The sequence below is a fragment of the Camarhynchus parvulus genome, chromosome 4, assembly GCF_901933205.1.
Source record: "Camarhynchus parvulus chromosome 4, STF_HiC, whole genome shotgun sequence".
In the NCBI taxonomy this organism is placed as follows: Eukaryota; Metazoa; Chordata; class Aves; order Passeriformes; family Thraupidae; genus Camarhynchus; species Camarhynchus parvulus.
Genome location: NC_044574.1, coordinates 20,159,002 through 20,184,890, shown reverse-complemented (window position 1 = coordinate 20,184,890; position 25,889 = coordinate 20,159,002).

Here is a 25,889-nt window from a genome sequence, read left to right as displayed (position 1 = left end):
TTCAATGATTATGTGAAAAAAATCTGTGAAGATGATTTGATTTTAAATAAAATTTTCACGCACATTTCAAATATACGCTAAAAATTCCATTAAATTTTCTTCAATATGTAACATGCAAACAAGGTAGAATATACTGTTATAGAGCACAACCACAAAAAAATCCATGGATCTGTCTGGACATGCATTTGTGCATGGTGTTTTTTTGTGGATTTTTTCTCAATGGATTTTTTTCCCCACTAACTGATGTAATCATTTAAAGTGAATGGATGATATTAATATCAAAATAAACTCTCAGAAAAAAAACAACTTTCCAGAGACAGATGTTATCTAATTAATAGTTCTATTTCATTCATACTTGTATTACAGACTACATAGCTTTGCTTTTTGTGGTGCATATACAAATGCTTGAGATGAGGCTATTGAACACATTTGAAAACTCTTTTGCTTCCCTTCTGTTCCTTCTGTTGTAATTAATTGGGTTCTACACTGATTTTCTTAGTTAATGTTCTTTATGTTTAATGATGCAGAGAAATACTGATGATAGTTTGCTTTTAATACCTAGTTCTTATAGGTTTGTTAGTAGCAATGTCTGAAGGATAAGAGCTGCATTCAGGAGAATGGAATATCAGGAATCTACATAAATGATTTTTACTCATTTTTTAAAATTCATCCTCTTGTTATATATGCAATTTCAAACTCTGCAGAAAGTTATTAGAAGATTCTCAGACTATGCAACATTGGAGCTTAAATTTGAGGAAGTTAATTCAACATTAGCACGGGCTTCAATGTCCTGTGGAGCCATGAAGAAGTAAGTAAAAGTATCTATGATTAAGTTCTTTGGTGTGCAACGGCATATATAACTGGGATTGCTCTACTAGGTTCTTACAGGTTTGAGGTCTGGAAAGAAGTTCTGTTGTTTCCCCAATTGAGAGATGAGCAGATTTTAGGATTTGGAAATTTTGAAAGAAAAGAGTATGTTTGCATTTTCCATAGGAAGAACTTTAGAAAAAACAAGTGAAACATGGTAATTGTATGCTTTTATTTCCTGTAAAGATTATTTATTTTAAATGGAAATGAATCTAATCAGCTGAGAGATAAAGAAACAATAAATTTTTTAATGCTCAATGATAGCACTTTTTTCTGAAATTAGGTACATTAGTTAGGAAGTTAGGAAGAATGAAGTTGAAAAGATTTCGTACATCTAAGTTTAATATTTTTATTATTATTTTCATTAATCAAGAAAAATTTAATTTTTTTTTATCATTATTTAACTTGAGGTAGCAATGAAGTATTATGCAGCCACTCACTTCCTCCCTGTCATTGAGGAGGAGAATCAGAATTGAAAGGTAAACCTCGTGGATTGAGATAACAGCAACTTATTAATTGGGAAAAAAAAAAAAAAGTTACTACTAACAGGACCCAAGAGAAATGAGTGATGCAGAGTGTAATTGTTCATTCTCCACAGAGTGAACAGTCCCCATCCCCAACAGTGATCAGTCCTCCTTCCAGAGAACTCCCTCAGTTTACGGAGTGGGGATGATACTCTGTGTTATGGAGCTCCCCTTTGGTCAGTTCAGGTCAGCTGTCCTGACCCTGCTCCTCCCAGCCTTTTGTGCACCTGCTCACTGGCAGACACTAAGCACCATTTAACAAGAGCTAAACATTATATCACACTGAACCCCAAACATGGGCCTGCACCAGCTAATAAGAAGACAATGAACTTTGTCCCATCTGAAACCAGGATATTTTTATTAGTGTATACAATGTAAGTTTTGAAACTCGTCATGGTTTTATCCTAAATACTAACTTTATTGTTTTCTGAGGTTCTCTAAGTAGTTTATTTACCATCTAAACTACAGTATCTGAAAAAACCCCAGGCTTATATATAACTATATGCTTTAAATCAATCCTCTGGTATTCCTAAGAGGAAATTCTTAAATCTGCATTTACAATATGCATTGTCTCTCATATTTCAATAGCAATTATATTCATTCTAAAGTGAAGATAATAAGGTCTTGATTGTCCTGTTTATAGTTTTATAAATCTACTTATTAAATCTGTATTGATACAAATTCTGGTTGTTATCTTCCCAAGCTCTATTTATTCGTTGAGGGTTTTGACCATTAAAGTTTAAATTTATTGTTCAATTAATCATTAGTTAAAGCAGGACAGTGAAAATTATTAGGATGCCCCAACAGCAAATTAATAGTTGCAATAGGCAGAATACAATCTTATTGTCATGGTTATCAAAGCTCATGCTGGGTTGGGAAATCCAGATGTTGGTCTTATTCACATGAGAACATTTACAAATTGATTGTCCACATAAACAAGGATTACAATGACTAAATGATTAAAAGACTGTTTACTGAGTTTCACAGGAACAAAAATAAGGACTATGTATTGCCTAGGCACAAAATGTATAATTATATAGATACTCTAATAAAGCTTATAAAAAAACCCCCATAGAATAGAGAAAAAAAAATTGAATACATTCCTCAGCAATTGTCTAAGTTTATACAACAAAATGTTACAATACAAATTTGTAAGATCTTTTTTTATGAGGACTTCCTTAGGTCCTTCCTGATAGTTTTATTATTATGTAAGGATTCAGAAAGAGACAAAATAATGTAGGCTGAATAAAAAGTTATATACATTTGACACAGAAAATCTGAGATAACCTTTCTTCAAACTAATAATAGTAATTGAGAGAATTATCTATATTTAAAAAAACTTACTGCCTTGTGGGAAACTTTCTTGTGCAAGCAAAAAACACCATTAAAGCGTGTACATCTATCTATTCATGCATCTATCCAAGAATTACGAATTAACTGTTTTATTTAGCTTTGTAGTAATGCATTTGAAAATATCAGTAAATGAATGAAAAACAGATTAAACCTATTAAAGAAAGGGGGTGGCAATGAATATTTCACTACATAGAAAAACTACTAATTCTTTTGTTACTATTAAAACAGAAGACAAAATGGAATTTGATTGCTAAACCCCAGATGAGATCTCCCAGATGAGAGACCATTGTGTAGGTTACAATGGTCTCAGAGACTGTAGTAAAAATTTGTGATTAATTTAAAACTATTGTTTTTCCTCTCTTTTCTCTGCATTGGATGACTAAATTCCATCTGGCAATAAAAAAAAAAAAAAAGACACAATGAGGCTGGTTCCTGGAGTCAAACATAAAAAGCTGTCAAGTGGCCGTGATTGTTATGGTATTATTCAAATCACTCCAAGTGAGGATGCTATTTTACTAATTTTTCCCTGTAGCCCTTGCAGCACTTAAACAATCAAAGACCCCAATCAGTCATCACAAACTTTAAAACATTCACACCTTAGATGTTATGCTTCCTGTTTGCCTCGGAGGCTGTTGTACCTCTGGTTAGGCTTCCTTTAGAATTATGGTTTTTAGACACTCAACAGCACAATCAACAACAACAAAAGCAGAAACTCATGAGGAAACACAGGACAATAAAGTCTGGGATGTAATATAGGCATTGAGCACTCTGCATTGGCTGCTCTGCATGAGATTTTAGAATGACTGATGCACCAGCAACTGCAGTGTTCAGCTATGGTCTGCAGAGACCTGGCAAGTTGTCTCCTCTTGGCTTCTGATTCTTATTCTGTCTAGAAAGAGAAAACTGCACAAATAACTGAAGAATGAGAAGAGATCCTAAAGATCCCAAACCTCTGAAGTAAGGAACACTAAGATTTCAGGAGTGTAGTTTGCATCTTTTTGTCCAAGCAGTGTTGGATTTTATAATATATTTATCATCTCAATATGTTTCTGTAATATAATGACTCCCATCAGATTCTGATATGGTATTTATACAAAGCAGAAAGGACAGTTTAATTTATCTGTCATTCCACGTACTAACAAAAATGTTTCTATGTCATGCATAGTTGTACATAATGTAATCTAATTAAAATCTGCAGTTTTGCCAGCACCTTGAGCATATTCCTAATCTGCAAAAAATGCCACTTGGTCTTCTGGCAAAATAAATCATTCAGAGACAATAATGGTAAGACAATTATAAAACATGATCTCTGAGAAACAATCAGTTTTGTTTAGATGAAATGACTGGGAAGAAGACAATAATAGCTTTGCAATATATCCAATGTCTTCATAAAGCCAAGAGTGAAAACTAGTTCTTCTTGTGCACTGTGTGTGCTTCATTGAAGTAGTTTTAATTTGAGAGAAATTACTTCTCTGTATTCAGAAGTCTGAATCTAGTGAATTCTGGCATTACCAGGCAACCAAAACATGATTTTAACTCCTTCACTATGCCTGTGTCTGTTACTTAACACATGAAATGGTTCAAAATTACCGTGAGAGAAAATGACATCAGTAAAATGTTAGGGAACATGATTGACAATAACAAAAATACACCCTACCCAGATTTTATCCTACTCAAAGTAACTTGGATGGCCATCAAACATGAAAATTGCAAACAATTTGGAAATAAGTAAATAGGCCAGGTTCCTCTTATGAAGAAGTAGATTAGCTACTATGAAGAATGGACAATATATTTGTCAACTTAAGTATAAATTTGTACTTGCAGCAGACAGCAATCTACATATCGGTATCATCTATATCTACATTTATATCTATCTATCTATCTATCTATCTATCTATCTATCTATCTATCTATCTAACTATCTAACGATATATCTATATTTATATCTATATCTATATCTATCTATATTATCTGTATTACCTATATTTAAATCTATATCATCTATAGTATGCATATCTATCTATAGATATGCATAACATATACATTTCAAGATAATTTAAAAACTTTTGAAAATAATTTTGAAAAGCATTTGTGATTAAAATGTAAAAATAAGGTAAAAAGAGTTTAAACTCATTCCAGTAGAGAACTTGTGTTCATTTCAGGATTTACATCCTTTTCCTTTTAAACTCTATCTCTCACTGCCTCTCAGCTTAAATTTGATGAGTAAGATTTCATTTCTAACAGATTTAGTTGTACTTCGAAGTAAAATATAAATTTAGACACAGGAGTTTTTTTGTGGTATTTTTTGTTGTTGCTTCTTTTTTTTTCCCCAATAATATTAAATATTGTATTAAGACAGTTTTTTTTTTAGTTCTTATTTTGACTGTCTGGTTTTTCCCTATTTTATTGTGTGATTACAGTTTTAAGCAGGATCTTTATTTCTTAAAATTCTAACTGAAATGTGTTACTTTGAGATCTAAATTTCTCTAGATTCTATTGCTTCCCAGCTGAGATCTAGGGAGGCAATCTGTGGTGCTCATATAATGAAGAGTTTTATCAGTGTGCTGTTTTCTCATTACCACTGTTGTTGGCACTTCTAGGTGAAAATAAATTTGATGGTAACAATACAAATATACGTAAGTCCAGTTCTGCCTGATTCACAAGGTTTCATCCTGGGCCTTGGGTATCATTCTGTGTCTATCCTACTACAACAGTTGTTATTTAGGAATCATCAACAGTTCAGTGTACACCTTTTTCTTTTCATTACTAAAGTTAAACTAAAGTTTAACTAAAAGAATTTTAGGCAATAGTTACTTGTCTGCTGGACAAATGCTATCACAGCTATCAAAGTCAGGTCAGACCAATAAAAAGCCAATGGCCTTTTGCTAGTATTGAGAGAAATAATATTTTCTATGCTGTATGATGCCAGAACAGGAGATTAAATTGAAAAAAGTTTTCATGCTACACTCCTTGTTATTCACAATTTTTCAGATTTTTGACCTGATTCTAGTAAGATCAGATAAGATTCAGTCTGTGATAGAACAGAGAAAGAAAAAATATGCTGTACTACATTTTAATTAAATTTGAAAGGTTTAGTTGTATTGAATCTGGTTTAGTAGGGAGAAATAGTTCTTAAACATTTAGAACATTTCAGAAAACAATTTGATTTATTTTATTAATTTTATTTGTCTACTTTTCTGTCTTACAGGAACAGATAGTACAGACACAGATATGTCCCACATGTTTAGTTTTCTATATTTTATCCTCTTTAAATGCAGCTACAACACAAGCTGTTCTATAGCACCACAATGTTAAAATCACAATAATTTACTTGGAACAAGTTGTTGAAGATAATTATTTTGCTGAAGTTCATATAGAAAGAAGTAAGCGAGTTACACATTACTACATGTTTGTGAAATATTTAATTTTTGTACCTGAATTTTCAATGGTGACCTTCTTGAGATATGGAATAGAATTTCTGCTTAAAAGAACTGTCAGACTAATGGCAATAGAAGCACATATTATGTGGCAGCACTGTCAAATCCTTGACTCCTCTGTTCTAAGGAGCCTCACCTCTACTGGAGATTGCTCAGTGAAGTGAGATAATTTTATGTTCATAATCATTCTTGTTTAGGGTTTTTTATATTTTTTATTTTATTTTTTCCAGCCTGCTGATCATTGTTCTAAATCATCTCTCTTGTGAAAATATTAAGGCTACATATTAGGAGGGCAGTGGATCAAAACTGCCTATTGAGGACCTGTGATCCTCCCATAAAATGATAAAAAACACCATGAAAGTTATGCTGGAATTGTATGTGAGCTGATAGCGTGAATAATGAAAAAACTCATAGCTAACACTTCTACCCAAACTGTTTAATATGATGCTTATTAAAACAGACACTATAGATTTACACTAAGAATCTCATAATATACCTTAGTGCCAAAATTTAAGATTTACTGTGAGATTAACAGAGAAAATATAGAAATTAGAAATGAAGAAATTTTCATGGTATTTTTCTAAAGTGTTTTTCTTTTCTTATGCAAATGTGGGCAGGCATAAAAAAACTCCAGAATTTCATTGAGTCATATAGAAAATTATATCAAGAAAAGATTATAAAATTTACAATGCTTTGAAGACTTAGAGTTTTTGCTTTATACAACAGCTAGCAGATTGTCAGTATCCCAAACCAAAGTTCTTCTACTCTGCTAGCACCGGAAAAGGAGCAGGAATGGTTTAGGTTATGAAACCAGACAGAGGAAAGAAACCTAAATGAAGAGGTCAAATATACGCTTAAATCAATATACACCTGGGCAAACACAAAACTCTTCCCCCTACTCTCTCCCCTTTCTAGTAAACATCCATCATTTAAGGGAAGAAAAAATAAATGAGGAAGGATATTGTAGACAACCACTTGGCTCAGGTGAGCTAAAAAACCCAATAAAATATTCCTAAGCTAGGGTTTAAAGAATAAGAGTATAGAAAAGTGTAAAGGTGGTGCAGTAGAACTGCACATACAAGTTTGTATGGAATTTGAAAAATGTCTGTGTAAAGAAGTGTACACAGTTTGATCCACACCATTAAAAAAAAAAAAAAGAAAAAATTATTAATATTACAGGTTGTTTCATTAGGGAAAGAATATTGAAGGCAAAGTTTGCCATGGACATGGAGAGCAGAAGAAATTTGATTTAATAATGTAGTAATAACTCGTAACCAAAAAAGCTTAGGTGTGTAGAGACGGTTCATATGTGCTTGATGTGTGAAAGTCTAGGAGGGATAGAAACACTAATGCTTCAATGCATTCACCAGTCATTAAGTACTTGGAGGAAGACAGTTTTTCTATGAACAGATTATTTTATGGTTTTTTATAAGCACCGAAAAATGGCAGATATCAGAAATAGAAAGGAAGGCTGGACAAAACTGATCTGACATTATGGAACCCTATTTAATCTTTTAATATACAATGTTGATAAAATTGAAAGCACTTTTTGATAAACAAATTGTTGCAAAAATATTAGTTATTAAAAAATATATTTTTGTTCTTCTATTTCATGCTAGAGGGATGCTTTAACACAGTAGTAGCAACTTTGGTAAATACATTTATTTAATGATAAAAAAGAGACTGTGCAAGAATCAGAATAATTATTTTCTAGGATATCTCTGACATGAATCAGGTCAAAATACAGAAAATTACATTCAACTAATTTTTTTCCACGTCACTGGTGTTAGAATTCAACAGAAGAAAAAATCCCTAGAACAGACACAGCATATAAGCAATGGGCTTCTTCTCAGGAAACTGATCTGCAACATTGAAAAAGCAGCTTTTAAGGAGAAAGATGTAGATGTAAAACAGACGAACATGTCTTTGAAAACATCTACACTCAGTAACCCACTTCCTGCTCTCATTTGTTAGTAAAATATCTAGGACCTCAGAGTAGTTTAATCCATGAGACTTGAACTCCCCAGTGGTATTAAAAAATTCTCATATTTATAGTCAATCTACAGCAAGTTTCATCTAACCCACATAATCTTTAGCAAAACAAATAAACAAACAAACAAAAATATAATTAAAACCATCAACCAGACATTTCAATCAAACAATGTGTCCAATGTGCACCACAGGTTTGCTATTATATCAGACATATGTTCAACTATTAAATAAAAAGGTACATAATATGTTGGAAGTTTTGTAATGTTGGCAGTACTGAGTTTCTGTTGAGACAGCTATGGTTTTTTTCCCCTATCAAGCACTCTCCAAAGCGTAAATTCTACTTAAATGAAAACTATAGCAAACTTTCTTGGTTAATGAGATTCCATGTTAATCCCCCACGCTGCAAATCAATTATTTAAAGCCTTTCACAGCTAATGAATCATATAGTACTTTCTGATTAATGCCAACAAGCTAGTTGTAATGCAGCGAAGCAAACACTCTTAACCACTCTGTTTTAGGACTACTTCTCTGTGGCTAAAGAAGAAATTACATAAAATATTCTAAAATAAAGTATTTTTCCATAAGAAAAACACAGAACTCAAACTGCAGAAGAGACCATTACTATACTATTGTCATGCTTACTAGTGAAAGACTAAGAGCCATTATATGTTAATTGTAAATTCTGCAATGCAATAGTCAACTATCAATGCTTAGCATTTTTCAGGAAAACCTTTTCTACAGAAACATCTATTATACTGACTGTTTCTTACTAGATGTTGATGAAATAAAGTACTGGTACTATAGTAGAAAGATTAAGTGTTCTGGATATTTTATTAATTTAAGTAATGTAAGTATGTTGTTTCTCAGCTTATCTGTGGTGCATTGTGATTGATATTCTGCAATAGCACTGAGTGAGATTTTCTCAATAAATGTATGTAACAATGGTATGTTGTTGAGGAAAGAAGTTTGGGATAATAAGGGAAAAAGACAACATGGTAAATTACTAGCATCCAGGCAAAAAAAAAAAAAAAAAGTGATTTGCCATTGAAAAGTGTTTAGCTATTGAGCTACTGTTCTGGTTTTGGCTAGGAAAGAGGTAAATTTCTTCACTACAGCTTTTATGGTGCTATGCTTTGGGTTTGAGACCAGAGAAGTGTTAATAACATGTAGTGCAGACCTCTTCGTGGGGTATCAGGTACATCTGGAATCAGTTGCCCTAGGGGTGGTAACAGAGCCCTAACACTTGCTATGGACGGATACACTCTGTATCAGATACAGATGCAGATTGATACAGACTGTATCAATCCATAGCAATGGATGACCAGGATGAAGGTCTTGAACACTTACTGATGACATTATTATGGGGAGTTTCATGCTTTATCCTGAGCCAGTAATCAAGCACAACACAGCTGTTTGCTGGCTTCCCCACCAAAAGGATTGAGGAAAAAATCGGAAGGGTAAAAGCTAGGGAACCCATGCATTGAGAGAAAGACAGTTTAATAGGGACATCAAACAAAGAAAACCAAGGAATTAGTTCACTGCTTCCCATGGGTAGACAGATGTTCAACTATCCCCAGGAAAACAGGGCCCCATCACACACAATGGTTACTCGAGAAGACCAATGCCATCACTCCAAATGTCCCCCTCTTTCTCCTTCTTCCCCCCACTTTATACACTGAGGATGAAGTCACATGGTCTGGAATATCCCTTGGGTCAGTCTGGGTCACCTGTCCTGACTGTGTCTCCTCCTAACCTCCCATGCACACCCAACTTCCTTGCCAGCACAAGTGCAGACAGCAGGGCAGACAGCAGAAAAAGGCCTTGGCTCTCTGTAAGCCCTACTCAGCAAGAACAGAATTATCACTATATTTATCAACCCTATGTTCAGAACAAATACAAAATACAGCCCCCAGTCACTATGAAGAAAATTACTCCAGTCAAAACCAGAACATGGGGTAATGGACATATGTTTGGGAAAAGAACAACTCAGATTTTTCTGGAATCTAGTTTTGCCATAAAACGATTTAAAGTCAGAGGCCTTGGACTCCAGAAGATCTGCGACCTTTCCAGGGCCCTATGCAGAAGGACAGCATGGGAACACACCCTAGAGGTGAGGGGTCCAAGAGAGCTGGTCGGTATTTCAGGACCACTTCTTCCTGGCTCAAGTGCACAGATGTGCTTGCGCAGGAAGGTTAAATTAGATTACTTCCACTGATCCCCTCCAATCTTGCCCAATCTGTGATTCTCTCACCTGTACAGAGATCAGCTTTTATGAATAAAGCAAGATGGGTATTATGACATTGTAATGGATTTAATCAATATAACAACAGTTATGTCTCTACTAACTTACAAAAAGGAGACACAACATTACCAGGAACTTGACAGTTCTGTAAAAGAGGAGTCGGAGAGGATGCTTTCTCACAGATTTCTCAGACAGATAAAGCACAAACGCAGCAATATTTTACCCGAGAACAGTTTATTGAAAAGGAAGATAAGTATTCCTATGAAGGGCGGCTAGAAAAGGGAGCAAAGAACAGAAAAGAGAGAGAAAGAGAGACAGTCAGAACGTCAGGACCCCGCGGCCGCGGCGGCAGCTCGGCGGGCGCAGCGCGCGCGCCGCGAGCTGCGCGGAGTCTGCGCGGTCCTGGGGCGGGCAGGGCGCCATTTCCGAGCAGCAGAGGCTGCGTGTCCCTGCTGCCGGCCCAGAACAGGCTGCCCTGGCCACGGGCGCGATTTCCGAGCAGCCGCGGCTGGGTGTACCTCCTGCTGGCCCAGAACAGGCTGCCCTGGCACGGGCGCGCTCCTGGAGCAGCAGCGGCTCCCAGGACCGGGGCGGCGGCTCCGTGGGGAAACAGCGGAACGCTGCGGAGCCGAGCTGCCCTGGGGAAGCGGCCAACAGGGCAGGACAGGGAAGGCAGCCAGGGAAGAAGCAGGACCGCAGGGAGGAAAAGGCCAGGGGGAAGGAGGGGGCCGAGCTGAGCCTCAGGGCAAGCCCCCACTCCCTTCAAGGAACCCAGACAAAATGACCCCGGATTGTAGTGGCGGTGCATTCACTGGTTTGATGTACTAAAGCTCCTCCCACAGCCCGATTTCCTGGGCATTTCCCCCCGGGCACAGGGGATCTGCCCCGCCGGCAGGGCGGTCGCTGGCAGCCCGGCCGCGGCCGCTTTCTCTGCCCCGCTCGAGTGCCAGGCGGAGCCTCCCGGGGACAGCGCTCCCAGCGCGGGCACAGCCCCTGCAGCCATTCTGCACCGCGTGGGTTACACGTGCTGGGGCATAAAGAAGAGTCAGATTGGTCCCTCTCTCACAGGGGTATGTAATAAAAGTTCACAGAATCTGAATGACCAACCATTGATTTGATTTCAATCTTGACGTATTGGCTCTTTTTTTTTTTTATTTATTTTTTATTTTATTTTCAGGGAATATGTATTGCAAACAAAGAAATTGTATAATAAATTAAAGCAGTTCCTGAAAGTCACATGGAAAAGAAGTTTCATGTACCCCTTCAAATCACTGAAACGTGGTGATTTTATTTATTTTATCACAAAATAAATAAAATCATAGAGGACAAAACAACAACAAAACCAAACCAAAAAACAAACCAACAAACAAAGCCAAAAAAACAAAAGAAAAACAAACAAAACCCAAAAAACCTCAACAGAAACCACCAAAAAACCAGAATGAAAGGGAAACAGGACAAATACTAGAGCTTTATGTAATGTTGGGCACTTGGAGTTACCAGTCTGTGAGTTTTGTCTTTTACTTGATTTTGGAGAAATAAAAACAAATCAAGGTACTAGACATACATAGATCACAGTATAGCCAGCAGTAATGATTTATTTATGATGAATACTCAACTGAAGTAAAGTATGAAGAATATGAAACTATGAAAGTAAAATATTGATTACAGGGCATTTTTATTTTCCTAAAAAATATTTTTGTATTTTTACATTATTAGAGAACATTTTCATTTTTTAATATGAGATATTTTTGTATTTTAAAATGAACAGATGCAAATACATACAGAAATTGAATATCTTTCAGTGATAATAATGAATAGAGAATCTTGTACTTAATTTAAAAATATTTAAGAGATTTTAGTTGAATTTTATGCAACTTTATCTTTGTTCAGAGAAGGACTTAAAAGGAAATATAATAAATTAAAACTCTTTCCAGAATATGTCTTAGGCAGATTACCTGATCTCAGTTCTAGATGTGCACTAATTCATTATTTCCTGTAACTGTTCAGGAGTAAGGCAAGCAAGATCATTATGATTTTAGCAAATTTGCAATTGTTTTGTGCATGCATGTCACTAGTAGGTATTTGAACCTTATTGCTTTTTTCCTTAGTAAAGCAGGACAAATAAAACCAGTAGTGGTTCCTTCATCTTTTGCAGAATTGATAATGTTTAGGCGAATGTCAAAGAAGACTTGGGTAAACTTAATCACCACAGCACAAAGGAATTAATCTCCCATGATAATTAATCTCTCCCAGGTCACTTATGATGCTATGATCCATAGGACATTCCGTCTGGGGCTACTTCTATCTCTGGAGCCAGCAACTGTGTAACTGTGGGATGAGGAGAATGGCAAGCAAGGTGGAGGAGCATCAGTCTGGTGTCTAGTACTACTCCCATATGGAAGTTAACAGCTTGGCTGCGCTATCTGCACCAAAGGATTATTTTTGTCTTTCAACAAATTGTTCTGGAGATTCAAAAAGAGAAACAGTGCAGGAAAATACAGAAAAGATAGTCTGTAAGAGGTCTGCACATTAGCTGTGTCACTTACTCTTGAGAAAAACACAGTACTAGCTCCTAAATAGCCCAAAGACTGCAACAGAAAAAAAAGTACAAATGAAATATTATGAAAAACATTAAGCATTTTAATGAAAAAAATTGTAACTATTAAAAGCACGTTTTTTCAGTGATACTTGTCCTCACATTATTTTACTAGTATTTTAAAGTTTTCTCTGCAAGTTATAACAGTCTTTGAAAAAAAAAGACTAAATCTAATTACTTCTTTTGAAAGATATCTCTCTTTTTCACGTAGTCAGAAAAATATTGTAAATCAATTATTTAAATATTATCAAAATAATAATGACAGAGGTTTTTTTGGATGTTATTCACAAAGGGACTTAAAATGAACAGAGATATTCAGTATGCTAATATTTTTGAGTTAATGTAAAAAAGAATTCCTTCCATCCCCTTTAAAATCACTTAATGTGCATTTGATCTTCTGAAGAAATCTATTATTACAGAACCAAAATTAGTGTGAGGATGATGATTGCTATTGCAGTTAGTGTAGCTCAGCAAGATAGCAAATAATTGAAACTTCAGTAGTGTGTAAAATGAAATGAGCTTGATTCATTCTATGACCATACAGGAAACAAGGTGTTTTCTCCTCTGCAGTGAATGCGTTATATGTAAACCCATACCACAATGCAACCTTTTAGGAGATTCTGACTTTTTGCCCTGAAAAAATTTTTATAGCTCCAAAGATCTTAGCATTTTTAAAAACTAGTTATTCCTATGAGAGTGAATATTCTAAAGTATTTCTAGATGGTGATGGTGTGGGAGGCTTGCCATACAGGAGAGGAAGGCTTAAACAGTGTAGTTGTTTGTACATCCTTGGGATGCTTTTTAGTAATTAAGTACTGCACTCATACTAACAGATATGCTTATGAAAATTCTCATTACCTCTAGAAGGTATTGTTATTCTCTTTATTGTAAGTATGAAAGTGAAGCCAATTAGCCTATTTTTGCTCTAAAAAGTCTTGAAATGTTTATTGAGGATTGCCCTGAAATAAAAATATTGCCTAGGAGTTTTTAAGAAAATTGGCTTATGGTGAAAGTTGCCCAGCAATGAGTTATTACAAATTTGGCTTTGCTGCTAAGATCTGTATTCTTCCTTTCTTTCTTCATAGCATCAGAGTGTATATTTCCAAGATAAGTACAGCCTTTCTTGATCACATGTGGTGTGATCTCAGAAACCTATGTTAACTTGATTAATTCTCTAAATTGATCATATTCTGAAGAATGGGGATTCTATTTTGATTTTTTTCTGTAAAAATTAGAATATACTCAAATTCAAATTAAAAGGGACATTTGCAATGCAGTAAAGCTCAGCATACATCTAAAAGTGCGGTCAGGCAGCAGCACTTCGCAAAGATAAAATACATTAGGGCATATACACTTGTGACTCGATTGAGACAGGAGTAAAACAAATCTGTTAGGATTTGCAGACATAAAATGAGGCCATAAATAAAACCTCTGAAGAAATATTTGCTGTTAATAAAAGTTATAATCAATAGCACAGAGTTAGAGGGTGTGTGTTAATGTCTGTAGTTCTATCTGTGTCACTTACTCTGCAACCAAAAGAGCTATTGAACTATAAAATGTATGGATTGAAATTTCTTTTGAGGACAGCATTAGAATTATAGAACTCCAAGTACAACTACTGTAAATCCATGTGCACCTTATCAAAAAGAAAAAAAATTATCAAGGGAACTATTACATGTTTTTTTGTTGTTTGTATAGAATTATACAAGTTTTCATTTTCATGATTGAATTTATCTTTTAAAATTCACCTCTTCAAAAGAATGGTATGGAAAGTTTAGAATCATTTAACTCCCCCTGCACAATATGTCTTTTGTGAACTGATCTGTAAAAGCTCCATTGCACTCTACATATTGTAATAGGGTAGGCAAATTCAGGCATCCTGCATCCTTGCATAGAAATGAAAAGACTGGTTTTACAGTACATGCTAAGATTAGATTTCACAATTAAAAATACCTACCATCTATATCTGCAAGACAGTTTAGAGAAAACCAAGAACGAAGAGAGGCTTTCCTTTTATAATCAATGCAGAAATCCAGATCTACTGAAACAATGAGTGGAATTACATGTTCTTAGGTAAGTATGTAGGTTTGTCTCTTAAAATTAATTGGATTCAACTGTTCAAGTCAGAGTATAGCTGAGCATGAGCACATTAAGGATAGAAACTGAAATTTATTATCTTAATGTATCAATAGTATGTCCACCCTGCTCAGTGCTGTTCCATGCCAGATATGCTGATATAAGTAGTACAATTTCCATGGTTTTACAATATTCTCTTTGTCTAACACACTGCTTTGCCACTCATATGCTTGCTTGCTTCTCTTGAGACAGGCAGGATACCATTCTGTAGCCTCACTTTGCACCATGAAGACTTAACAAAAAAAAAAAAAAAGACCTTTTAGTATGGTATGAGTGAGCAGTGTTGATCACAGGATAGTTTCTCTTGGTAAAGGATTTTTGTTTTGCTCCATAAAACAGGCTCTGTTCTGCAAATCAACTGCCAGATATGGATGACCAGAGAGACATCTCCTCACTGACAGCTTCATTAATTTCAATCGAGTTACTCTCAGAGATTAATTTGACTCATTAAATCAAAACTAAGTTCTCACTAAAATTAGTTGTAGCCCTCCTGCTTATCTAAGAAGCCTTAAATATCTAAACTATTATTAGATCAGATAAATTAATTAATATGCTTGAAAAAATGTCAGTCAAAACATGAAGAATATTTTATATTTCCACCTTTCTGGCTGATTGCAATGGCTCCAGCTGAGCATGATTAGATTAAAAAAGCAACAGCTAAATGGAATGACAGAATTATAGAATCACTTAGGTTGGAAAAGACCTTCAAGATCATCAAATCCAGCTGTACATTTAAAGACAATGAATATTAAGGACTCTGTGAGAAGACAATGCAATGGAATATTTTTCCTCAGTATTTTGTAAAGTGGCACAAACCTAACTGTGTATTGCTGTTTTATGATCCAAAACTATTTTTCTTTGCATTGTAATGGAGGGGAAAAGCATCAAATGGAATTTTAAAAAGAGATTTAACAAGAGACTGAGATTACATATTATTGTTCTTCTTATTATTACATTATTTCTTTATTAAACTACTCTAAAGAGCAGTAGAAGTAAAAATTATATCCATGAGACCAATCAAGTTAATATGCGAGTAATTTGTGTGGACAATCTGGATGAGGAACTGGGCTGAGAGCAATGCTACAGAGTTCACATGTACTCCAAGTTTGTGCTGGCACTTAGATGCACATTCTTTAAAGCCAGCTTAAGACAACTTTTCCTGAGTATAATAAGTACCCATATGGATATGTGTTTATTAGCATCTACATAAAAACAGATATACAGATGTCTTCTTTACAAATAGGTTTTTAAAGAAAGGCAGTATCTTCTAGTGGCTAAAAGCATCTAAGCTTTTTGCATCACAGTGTTTTTGCCCTTCTATTGATTGCAACAAAATTTGGCCAGGACACATTTGGTCGAGTTGATCCTGAAATCTAAAGCAAGCTGAGGCATTTTCGTTAAAATCTATCTATGAAATACAAACTTCTCCATTCAATTTGAACAGGACTTTCAATCCTTTAGATACTGAGCAGTCTTATTACTTGCTGCAAGTCTTAGTGAGTGAATGTTAGAGAGCATGATGGATATTTATTTGACAGTCATATTTTATTCATGACACATAACAGAATGTATGTGGCTAATGGCCAGGAAATAATCACTCTTGCTGAATGCATGCGTTTAGGTGTTTTATGAAGCTTCTTGAAATCAGATAATTCCCGAAAGAAAACTGCTAGTTCTGCTGGTGAAATACATTACCTAGTTTCAGTGGATAATTCAAACTTTTTTGCCCATTACTAGCTATGATACTAAGAACTTTGTTAGAAATTATAATCTGATAGTATGCTTCTCTGAGTTACCTGGCAAAAAAATAAAAAAGCTTTTATAGTTGGTTAAAATAAACAACTCATGTGCTTTCAGAAAAGCTTGTTCTGTACTCACAAAAATTATTAATTATAAATTGAGATCAAGTGCTTAACAGTGGATCAAACAATGTGTGAAATTATTAAAACTGTTTATACTTATATATTGTTTAATAAATTAGCATTTGAATAGAGGAAAATATTCATATACCACCAGTAAATCATTAGACAACTTTCTTTTTGTTGTGATAAGTGTAGCTATATTTGACTGAGTTAGAGAAAATCAACAGTAACAATCTTTAATTGAGTTTTACAACAAAAGTTATTGAAATTTCATAAAACACATTTTCTAGATGTCTGATTAATATTACTCTTATCCTGTTCTAATAATGAAATGAGATTGGTTTATTATTTTGTTATATTGATTTGAATTTTAATTAATTGCAAAGTAATCATTGCCTTTATTGTATTTTTTTATTTAAAAAGGTAAACTGAAATACTTGTCTTCTGTTTTAGCTACTTGTACTTTCTTAATCATATTTCTACAAATTAAGAACCTTCTGAAAACTAGATATGTCATCAAGAACTTTATTTAAAGTCTTACATTGTGATTGATCTTTAGCTCTCTAAAACAAGACTGTTTTAAAATTCAGGGAAAAAAAAACAAGTACTTTAAATAAATTATACTTGCACAAAAGCACACACATAAACAAACAAATGCTTAAGGATTACAAAGGGTACTTTTCAGTAATTACACACTCAAAACTATTTAGTCCTCTTAAGCATTGGGTAATTGGTTTTGAGGAAGGTGAAGTCATAGGTTCTGGTAACAGCTAGATAAAGAAAAGTCGTATTAGAATATAAAACTTCCTTTAAAAGCTTGTGAAAGATTGCCAATGACCTTGCTGTAAAAGAAATGTCGGTGAAGCCCATGCAGCCTGACTCTGAAAGGCATATCTTAGAGGGCAAAGCAAAGCAAGGAACACGTTTCTGCAGCTGAAGCAAAAGTAAGAAAGAATAAAGAATTTTGAAGTAAAAAATTACACTCAAATGGATTTCTTGAATTAAGAAAATAAAGACTGGAAGAATATGAATGCATTTTACATAAGCAATTGTGAGAAGGAAATAATCTTACAATCTAAAGAGAGTTGTTTACATATAAATAAATTACTACTATGTATAAATGTTATCTTCAATTAAGGCCATGAAGTTGTGGGCCACACATACTTGATGATCTTTGATTATCAGGCATCTTCCAAACTGATACATTAAAAACTTCTCTTAAAAAATCTCAAATACTGTTACAGCTGGAAGCAAGAGATTGAATTGGCTGCTTCTCAGAGTTATTTTTCTCAGGAAAATGAGGTTGGCTTTTTTTTTCCCTGAAGCTTAAATAGGAAATTCTAAGATCAAATAAAGAACATTTCACTTTTTTTTAATTCTAGAATTGATCCAGGTAGATAGGGATATATGAAAATGAAATAAACAAACTATGAGTAGTTTCAAATGATATTTTTAGGTACTTTTCCAGGTTTTCTGTAATATTATTAAAAAAACCTTCAAATAAAGGTCAATCCCTCCTTTATTTTTTATTATTTGTTTTTTTTACAAATTAAAGCTGTAATTTTGCAATTAAACATTGTAATCAAAAGTTTTCTATGAGTTTTTACTGAAGATGTGCAGGATCTTTGAATATCATGGCCGAAGCTGGAAACTCATCACTGCACTGCATCAAAAGCCTTTTTCAAAAATGTGAAACTAAGGGACAAAATTGTGTCTGGAATATTCTTAGTAGTCTTCAATAATATTAAAAAGAAACAGTTAGCATTTGCAACATAGTATTCAGCCAAGCTGAAAGTTACCTTCAATTTGGATTTTGTTATTTTTTGGAAGTTCTTTTTATAGTGTGGAAATTTCTGGTATCTTGAAAAGAAGTAAGAAAAAAATGAAAATAAAAAAACTCTAATAAAAAAATCAACTTTTCAACATATTTTAATTTCTTTTCTTAGAATTTATTATTAAAAAGGGAAAATAGAGATGCATTTTTAGAAGTTACTTTTCGTTTAAAAACCCCCCACATTTTGAAGGAAAATTCCAACCTATTCTTTAGAGTTCTCAGAATGATATTGGAAGAGGATTGCTTTTGTTGCTATGTATTCTACTTTATTAGAAGCTTAATGCTGTAGAGACCAATGAATTTAATGAACACATGATCATATTTCCTTTATTTTAATGACATTTGCTACTAGTTCAGTTTTACACTTTTCATTTTTTTTTTCTGTCTGCTATGGTCTTACTTGTCTTTTCTGTCCAAAAATAAGGAAGGCATAATGGGACTTTGCTTCTCCATTCACTGAGAATGCACATATTCTAGTGGATTATACTGTGTCTCCCAATATGTTTTCCTCTTTTCCAGGATCTTACCTGCTGGCCTCAGCAATAAGAAATAACACACCAATCAAACAGGACTAGCATGGGGGAAGAGGGAGTATATCATTAAGCAGTTGTAAACTAGGGTTTGAATGAATAAGATAAAAAGAGATAAAGAAGTTCAACTCCATATTCCAGGAGGTTCCAGTTATATGCTCCTAGACTTCTGCATCTAAAGAAGAAAGAGGATGTTACAAAACTTGTTTTATTAAAAAGACCAATATGTTAATCCTCCAAAGTTTGAGGTTTGAGTGCAGTTTGAAAACATTTACTGAACCTATGAAGACTGCAATCCAAATTTCACAAAATATTTCTTTTACTTTTGCTTCTTTTTGATGGTTCTCATGTTCAAGTTTATCTGAGAACCAGAAGGGTGAATATACACATATAGTCTTTCTGAGTAGTATGAACACCACTGACCTTTCTGTGTGTGAAGATCTCTCAGAAGTGTAGATGGCAAATGATTCAAAACCTGCATGAGTATCAGGGTATGGCAGTCTGAAGCAAGACTGTGTGATTCCTCTGGGGGGCTAGGGAAGAGGAGATTTTATTTACATTGCACATGTATATATGATTTTGATCATATATATGTATATATGATTTTGATCATATATACATAGGTACATATGTCACATCCCATGGTTGCTAAGATTTTATAAGGACTGTCAGCTGATTCTTTTTGCATAACAATGTTTGCTATGGCTCACATTTCAGACAGTTGTTAATAAGTAGATTAAATTGTTGAAGTGGTTAATTGTTGTTTTAATTTGCTTAATTATGTTATTCTTTAGAAAAAATGCTTTCGTATAGATTAACTTCAGTTCTCCTTGATTTTTCATTGTTTTAATGAAATGAAACTTTCTACAGAACCAGCCTAAACCAGATGATGTAGAATCTTCATCCAGTAATTAGGGATGATTGAAGCTCAGAAATCTTTGGGTTTTGTATAATCTTTCCAAAGTTAAGATGCTTAGCATGTTATCTGGCTGAGATGATGTTTTTACAAAGAACATTTGCTCTTATCAGTATTCAGATACTTTGTAAACATTGATTAGTTACTCTTTATTAATGAAAGGATTCTCTAAAGTAAAAAAGTTATAAAAAGATATATGAGGTAAAATTCAAATATCAGAAACAGTTTGGGAAGGAATTCAACAAGGTGATATTTCCAATGGTAGGTGTTCCTACAATTTTGCTGCTTAACATTTGATCTTCTCTCTTTTCTCCATCTTGAGAATTAAGACGGAAATGTTCTTGCACAACCCTTCTGAACAAGGTGAATTTAATATTTTCACTAAAATGACAAAGTCTCTTTTTCCTTCTTCTTCCAGAAGTTGCCAAGATATGACTAAAAGTGGATGTGTACATTTTGTGGCATATAGAGGCTTACCTCATCACCTACGTTATCCAACCATTTTAATCCTTATAGATCAGACATATTACTGTGCATATGACTTTGAAGCTGTAGCTATTAACTTCTGGTGTAATAAGACAGGACTCAGTATTTGCAATTTCATCTCATCTGGAACTACTTCTGACAACAGAAAATAACTGAGGTGCTTAACAGTCCTTCTAATATACTATACCTGCAATTCATGTTATATTGAAACAGAAGTCTTTGGCAATCTCTTGAAGGCTTTATTTTGCTTGCCACTTTGTTTAAAGTATATTTCAAGTTCCCTGAATTTGCATACATTATAAATTTAAAAAAGAAGAGTGTCTCCCTGTCCACAGTGTCAAAATTTCTAGTTGTAATAAAACTCAATAGCTCTGAATAAAATTCTTTCATTATATCTGATTTATGGGCATAAGCACTGTAGCATGAGAGGTACATTTATTAGGTGCATTTAGGCATCATGGGTATTTCTTGTCTAGTAACAGTTCATCAGCTTGTACTGCAGCATGCTTACATGAAAGTCTTTTCTCAGTCTTACAAGGAGATCCAGTGTTTTAGATTTTTATGTTCCATACAGTTAACAGAGTAACAGTGTGTATATATATTTTCTCTCATTTTTGGTTTTGGTAGAAATACTTTTGTCATGACTACTCACTCATGATTAAAAAAACCTAAGTGGACTTTCTCAAAATTGAATGAGTAAGATTGGGAAAGTGTTCGGTTTGGAGCATATTTTGGTGGGGCTTGGGGTTTTTTTAGGAAAGTCCATGTTTTCTTTTCTTTTTGCTCTTGAAACCTTCTAAGTACTTTGCTCTATTACCATGGTTTTAAAGGACAGAAAAATAAGACAGTGAAAAACTTTTGAAGTCAGCTATTATGGACAGCATTTCTGTGTGCCTTTGTGTATCTGTGTGTGTTATGGCTTTCTTTTAATGTACTTGGTGGAAGAAAATGTATGAATAAGAAATTGATGTATAATCACTAACTACACCTTGTTTAAGCTTGTGATTGATGACATTCTGTACATAATATCTGGAAAAACTTCTTCAATTCCACATTGTCTTGCAAGTTTACAGGTTCTGGAATGAAAAGGAACAGTTTCCTGATTCCCATATAATTTCTTTACTATTGTAAATCACAACCTTCCAATAAAGTCACAATGTTTTGTCTGCCTTGTATTGTACTTGGTTTTTTAATCGTGTAACTTAATATGTATTTATGTAGATACTTTTGAATTTCTATTATTTTTTCTCAAATTAATAAAGATCTCAGTTATATCCAAATAATGGCTCACTTTTATACATTTTCAACACTTTCATTTAAAAGTAAATCGGAATTCAACTATAAATATACATTATATTTTTTATTTTAGAGAATCCTTTCATTATTAATGAGTAACTACTCAATGTATATGAAGTGTCTGAATACTGATAGAAGCTATATGTTCCTTGTAAAAACATCATCCCAGCCAGATAACTTCATAAAACCGCAACTGTAATTAGACAAAAGAGAAGTTTGATAAATAAAACAAAATGTCTCAAACACACTAGGAAAAGATATGTCTAAACAAGTTTTTCAGAGAAAACTACTTGATTTATAGTAGAGGAACCACATGTCAATTAACAGGTCTATTAAACTGTGTATAATGTTTCTGACATTTTGGATCTCCTCTGGTGACACCTTGTTTTTACTATGACAGTGGAGAAGTCTTTCCTCTTTGTGATGACTGCTTGTTAGTAACTCAACAATTTGAGATGAAAGAAATGCATTCTGCTCAAAGGAAAAAATAAGTATTTAGAATTTCTAGGTCTTTTGGTGTATTTTATGATAACCCTCATTGTGTCCTCTGAAATTATACAGGCCTCTAAAAAAAATCCAAATAAAAAGGTCAACAGATACATGGAATGAGAAAATGAAAGGAGATAGTTTAGTATCTCAGAGGTAAAATATACAATGCCGTGTGCAAGTTAGAAACCCCAACATAAATTAAAAGGAAATATTACCAATTAAAAGGAAATATAAAGTGTTTGATGGAAATAGGGCAAAGAAGGGTAACCTGTTTTCCTTATGGAGATTAAAAACTGGTAAAAGAGACAGAATGGAGAAAAAAAATCTCTGAGACCATGCCCATGTGCAATTAGAAACAAAAACAGTCAGTAGAGACCTGAAAATGAATATTGAATGCAGCACACATGCCCATTATAAGTAATAATCATAATAATCATAGTGATAATAAAAACAATACATGAAAAAGAAAGAACCAATAAGTAGTTTTATACCTAGTTTTATATAAAACTTTTGAATTTGAGACCTTCTTTTTTCTAAGAATTTGTGCCAATTTGTTCTTTCCCTTGGAATCTTTGCCATTTCACCTCAGAAAAGCAACATTATGAAATAAAATGCACCACAGAATTAAGTACTCTGAAGCAGTTACAGAAGAATTTTAATCAGTGAAAGCTTTAATTTTAGAGCAAGTTGATGTGAAAGAGTCTGATGTAGACCCTTAAAGATCATTTAAAGTTAAAAAAATGACTGAAGATTTTTGGCTTTGAAGAAAAGCACATATGTCATGTAAGTTTATAATTTCCCTCGTGATGTTCACAGTTGCAGTATGTCTGTTTGCTTATTTAGTGCTTTTTCTTTTCATTCTTATTCTTTTAATTTAAGGAAAGTATGTATAAAATGAGTGGAGCTGCAGAAGTAGGGTGAAAGATCAAGAGAATAGGGTCATGTATAACATCATGGCTCTTAGATTCTAATTGTGAAATAGCTAAACTATGTCTATGTAACAGTTAAAACTCTTATGATGTAAAACATTATGATGTTCTCTACTTCTTTTGCCTACTTATCTTCAACCTCATTATTTTTAATGTGTTATGTGGCCTTATTTTTATTAAAAAATATTTTCAACCTGCAAATTACACCTTTCTTTTAGAATATTGCGTGCCCCTGCTTCCTTTGAGATGAGAGGCACAGCCAGCCAGAGAAGAATAGCACTCTGTGTAAGAGAGAAGTGAGGAGAGAAGGTCACAGGTCACATTTTATACTGTGTTATATGGTGTAGGATTCAGCATCTGAACAGTACAGATCTGAATAGATAGTCTAAGAAAACTCAGTCCTTTTTATACTTTCAATGTATAAAAATAATTATGCATATAATTTATATTCACGTTCTTTATAGATATTTCTTTATATCTAAAGATTTACTTAATATATTTAAAATAGTAGACATTTGAAAAAATATTGCTTAATAATACATTACTCATTAACAGCAAAGCATATCTGCCTTATCCGTATCTTCTGCTAAAGATTAACACCTGTTTTGTAACACATTGCCTTTTAGTTTGCTGTCAATACTCTAGGTTTATTGCACAAGGTAAACTCAGCAGTCAGACCCTGTCTGGAATTTGAGTAATACCAGGAAATCCTTAAAAGCTGCACCTAATCTTTCATACATATTTAAATACTGAAATGTTATGTTATGTCTGGGCCTTTAACTTGCATTCACTTCAGTAGATTACATAGTGTCTGGCCACATAAAAGCCTGAAATCTATTTTAATATAAAATAAATAACTTTCATTTCAATTAGTAGCTGTAATTCAATTAATTAGTATTGGCAAACTAGGTAAAATTATTTTAATTTGGTCATAGACATGTGTAAGCATAAAATATAATTCTTTTACTGATTTCTTACCATAAATACCTTTTTTTTTTCTTGAGCTGAGCAATTTTTTTCTTCAATGACTTTATAGAAGCCCCCTTGAGAGACAGTAGATGTTTAAATAGAGTATTAGCTGACAGCCAACCTGAAAAGTAGAAGACATGATTCCTAATCAGCAGAAAGTCCAGTGATTTATTGCTGTTGATTAGTTTGAGATTCTAATTTGTCTTCAAGGACCTGGAAAGCCAGTCAAAGGCTTCTGGGAAATGATAGACTTTTAAAAACTTCAGTAGCTGCTGATCAAGAGCTTACCAATTGATCACTAAACCACAGGTTCATGAGATCATATGGGACATTTCAACTGCTTTACAACTGAAGTACTCTGAACTAGTGCACTAAAATTATGTTTTTAAAAACTGTTAAGGAGTACATAGAGTGGAGCACCACTCCTGTGAGGAAAGGATGAGAATTGGGTTTGTTCAGCCTAGAAAAAAGAAGGCTTACAGGGAGCCTAAGTGTGGGCTTTCCGTACCTGAAGGGAACTTTCAGAAAATATGAGACGAGTATTTACGAGAGCATGTAGTGACAGGGCAAAAGGGAATTGGTTCAAAGTGAAAGAGAATAGGTTTAGATTAGATATTAGGGAAAAAATTCATTACTGTTGAGGGTGGTTAGGCAGTGGAACAGGTTGCCCAGAGAAGTGAATGCTCCATCACCAGAAATGTTCAAGGCCAAGATGGATGGAGCTCTGAGCAACATCATCTAGTGGAGTGTGTCCCTACCCATGTTTAAAAATAGGAATATTTGTGTGTTGTACTTCATAATTCTTAATTAAAATGCCTATATACTCAGAGACATTAAGTTGGATATGAAATTTAGCCCAATCTATAATAAGGAGACACCTTAAGTGCCAAAAATAGTTGGGTCATTTTCAAATAGTACCTTTGGTGTTGTACCCCAAACAGCAATAGCAGATGGGTAATATAAAATCCACAGATCAGTTCAGTGACAAATAGAAAGGAGCGTTTTCTGTTTCAGCTGTGAGAGTGCTTTGTGTCAGTTTTGGATACCATGTTGTGTTGGAGGTTAACAGTTATTTTAATGTGCATCTGTAAATGAAAATTCACTAAATGGGAATGTAATCATTTTTTTTCTTTATTAAACAAGACAGAGTTATGAATTAATTTTTATCTTTGAGCTTGAGGCTGAAATGACAAGGATTGTTGAGTCAGTCGTCTATCAAAGAAGCGGTTTTGATCCCTATGCTATCGTACCTTCTACTCCTCCTCCTTCCTTTCTCTTGCCCTAGTTCTGACAGTACATTTTTTTTCTCTTCTTTATAGCATTACTGGTTAACTCATCAAATCCTAAGAATGATGTTCATTGTGAGGGGAGAGGGAGGAGAAAGGTGTTAGTTTGAACTGGTTCATGGAAGAGATCTGTGCCCCAATTTTA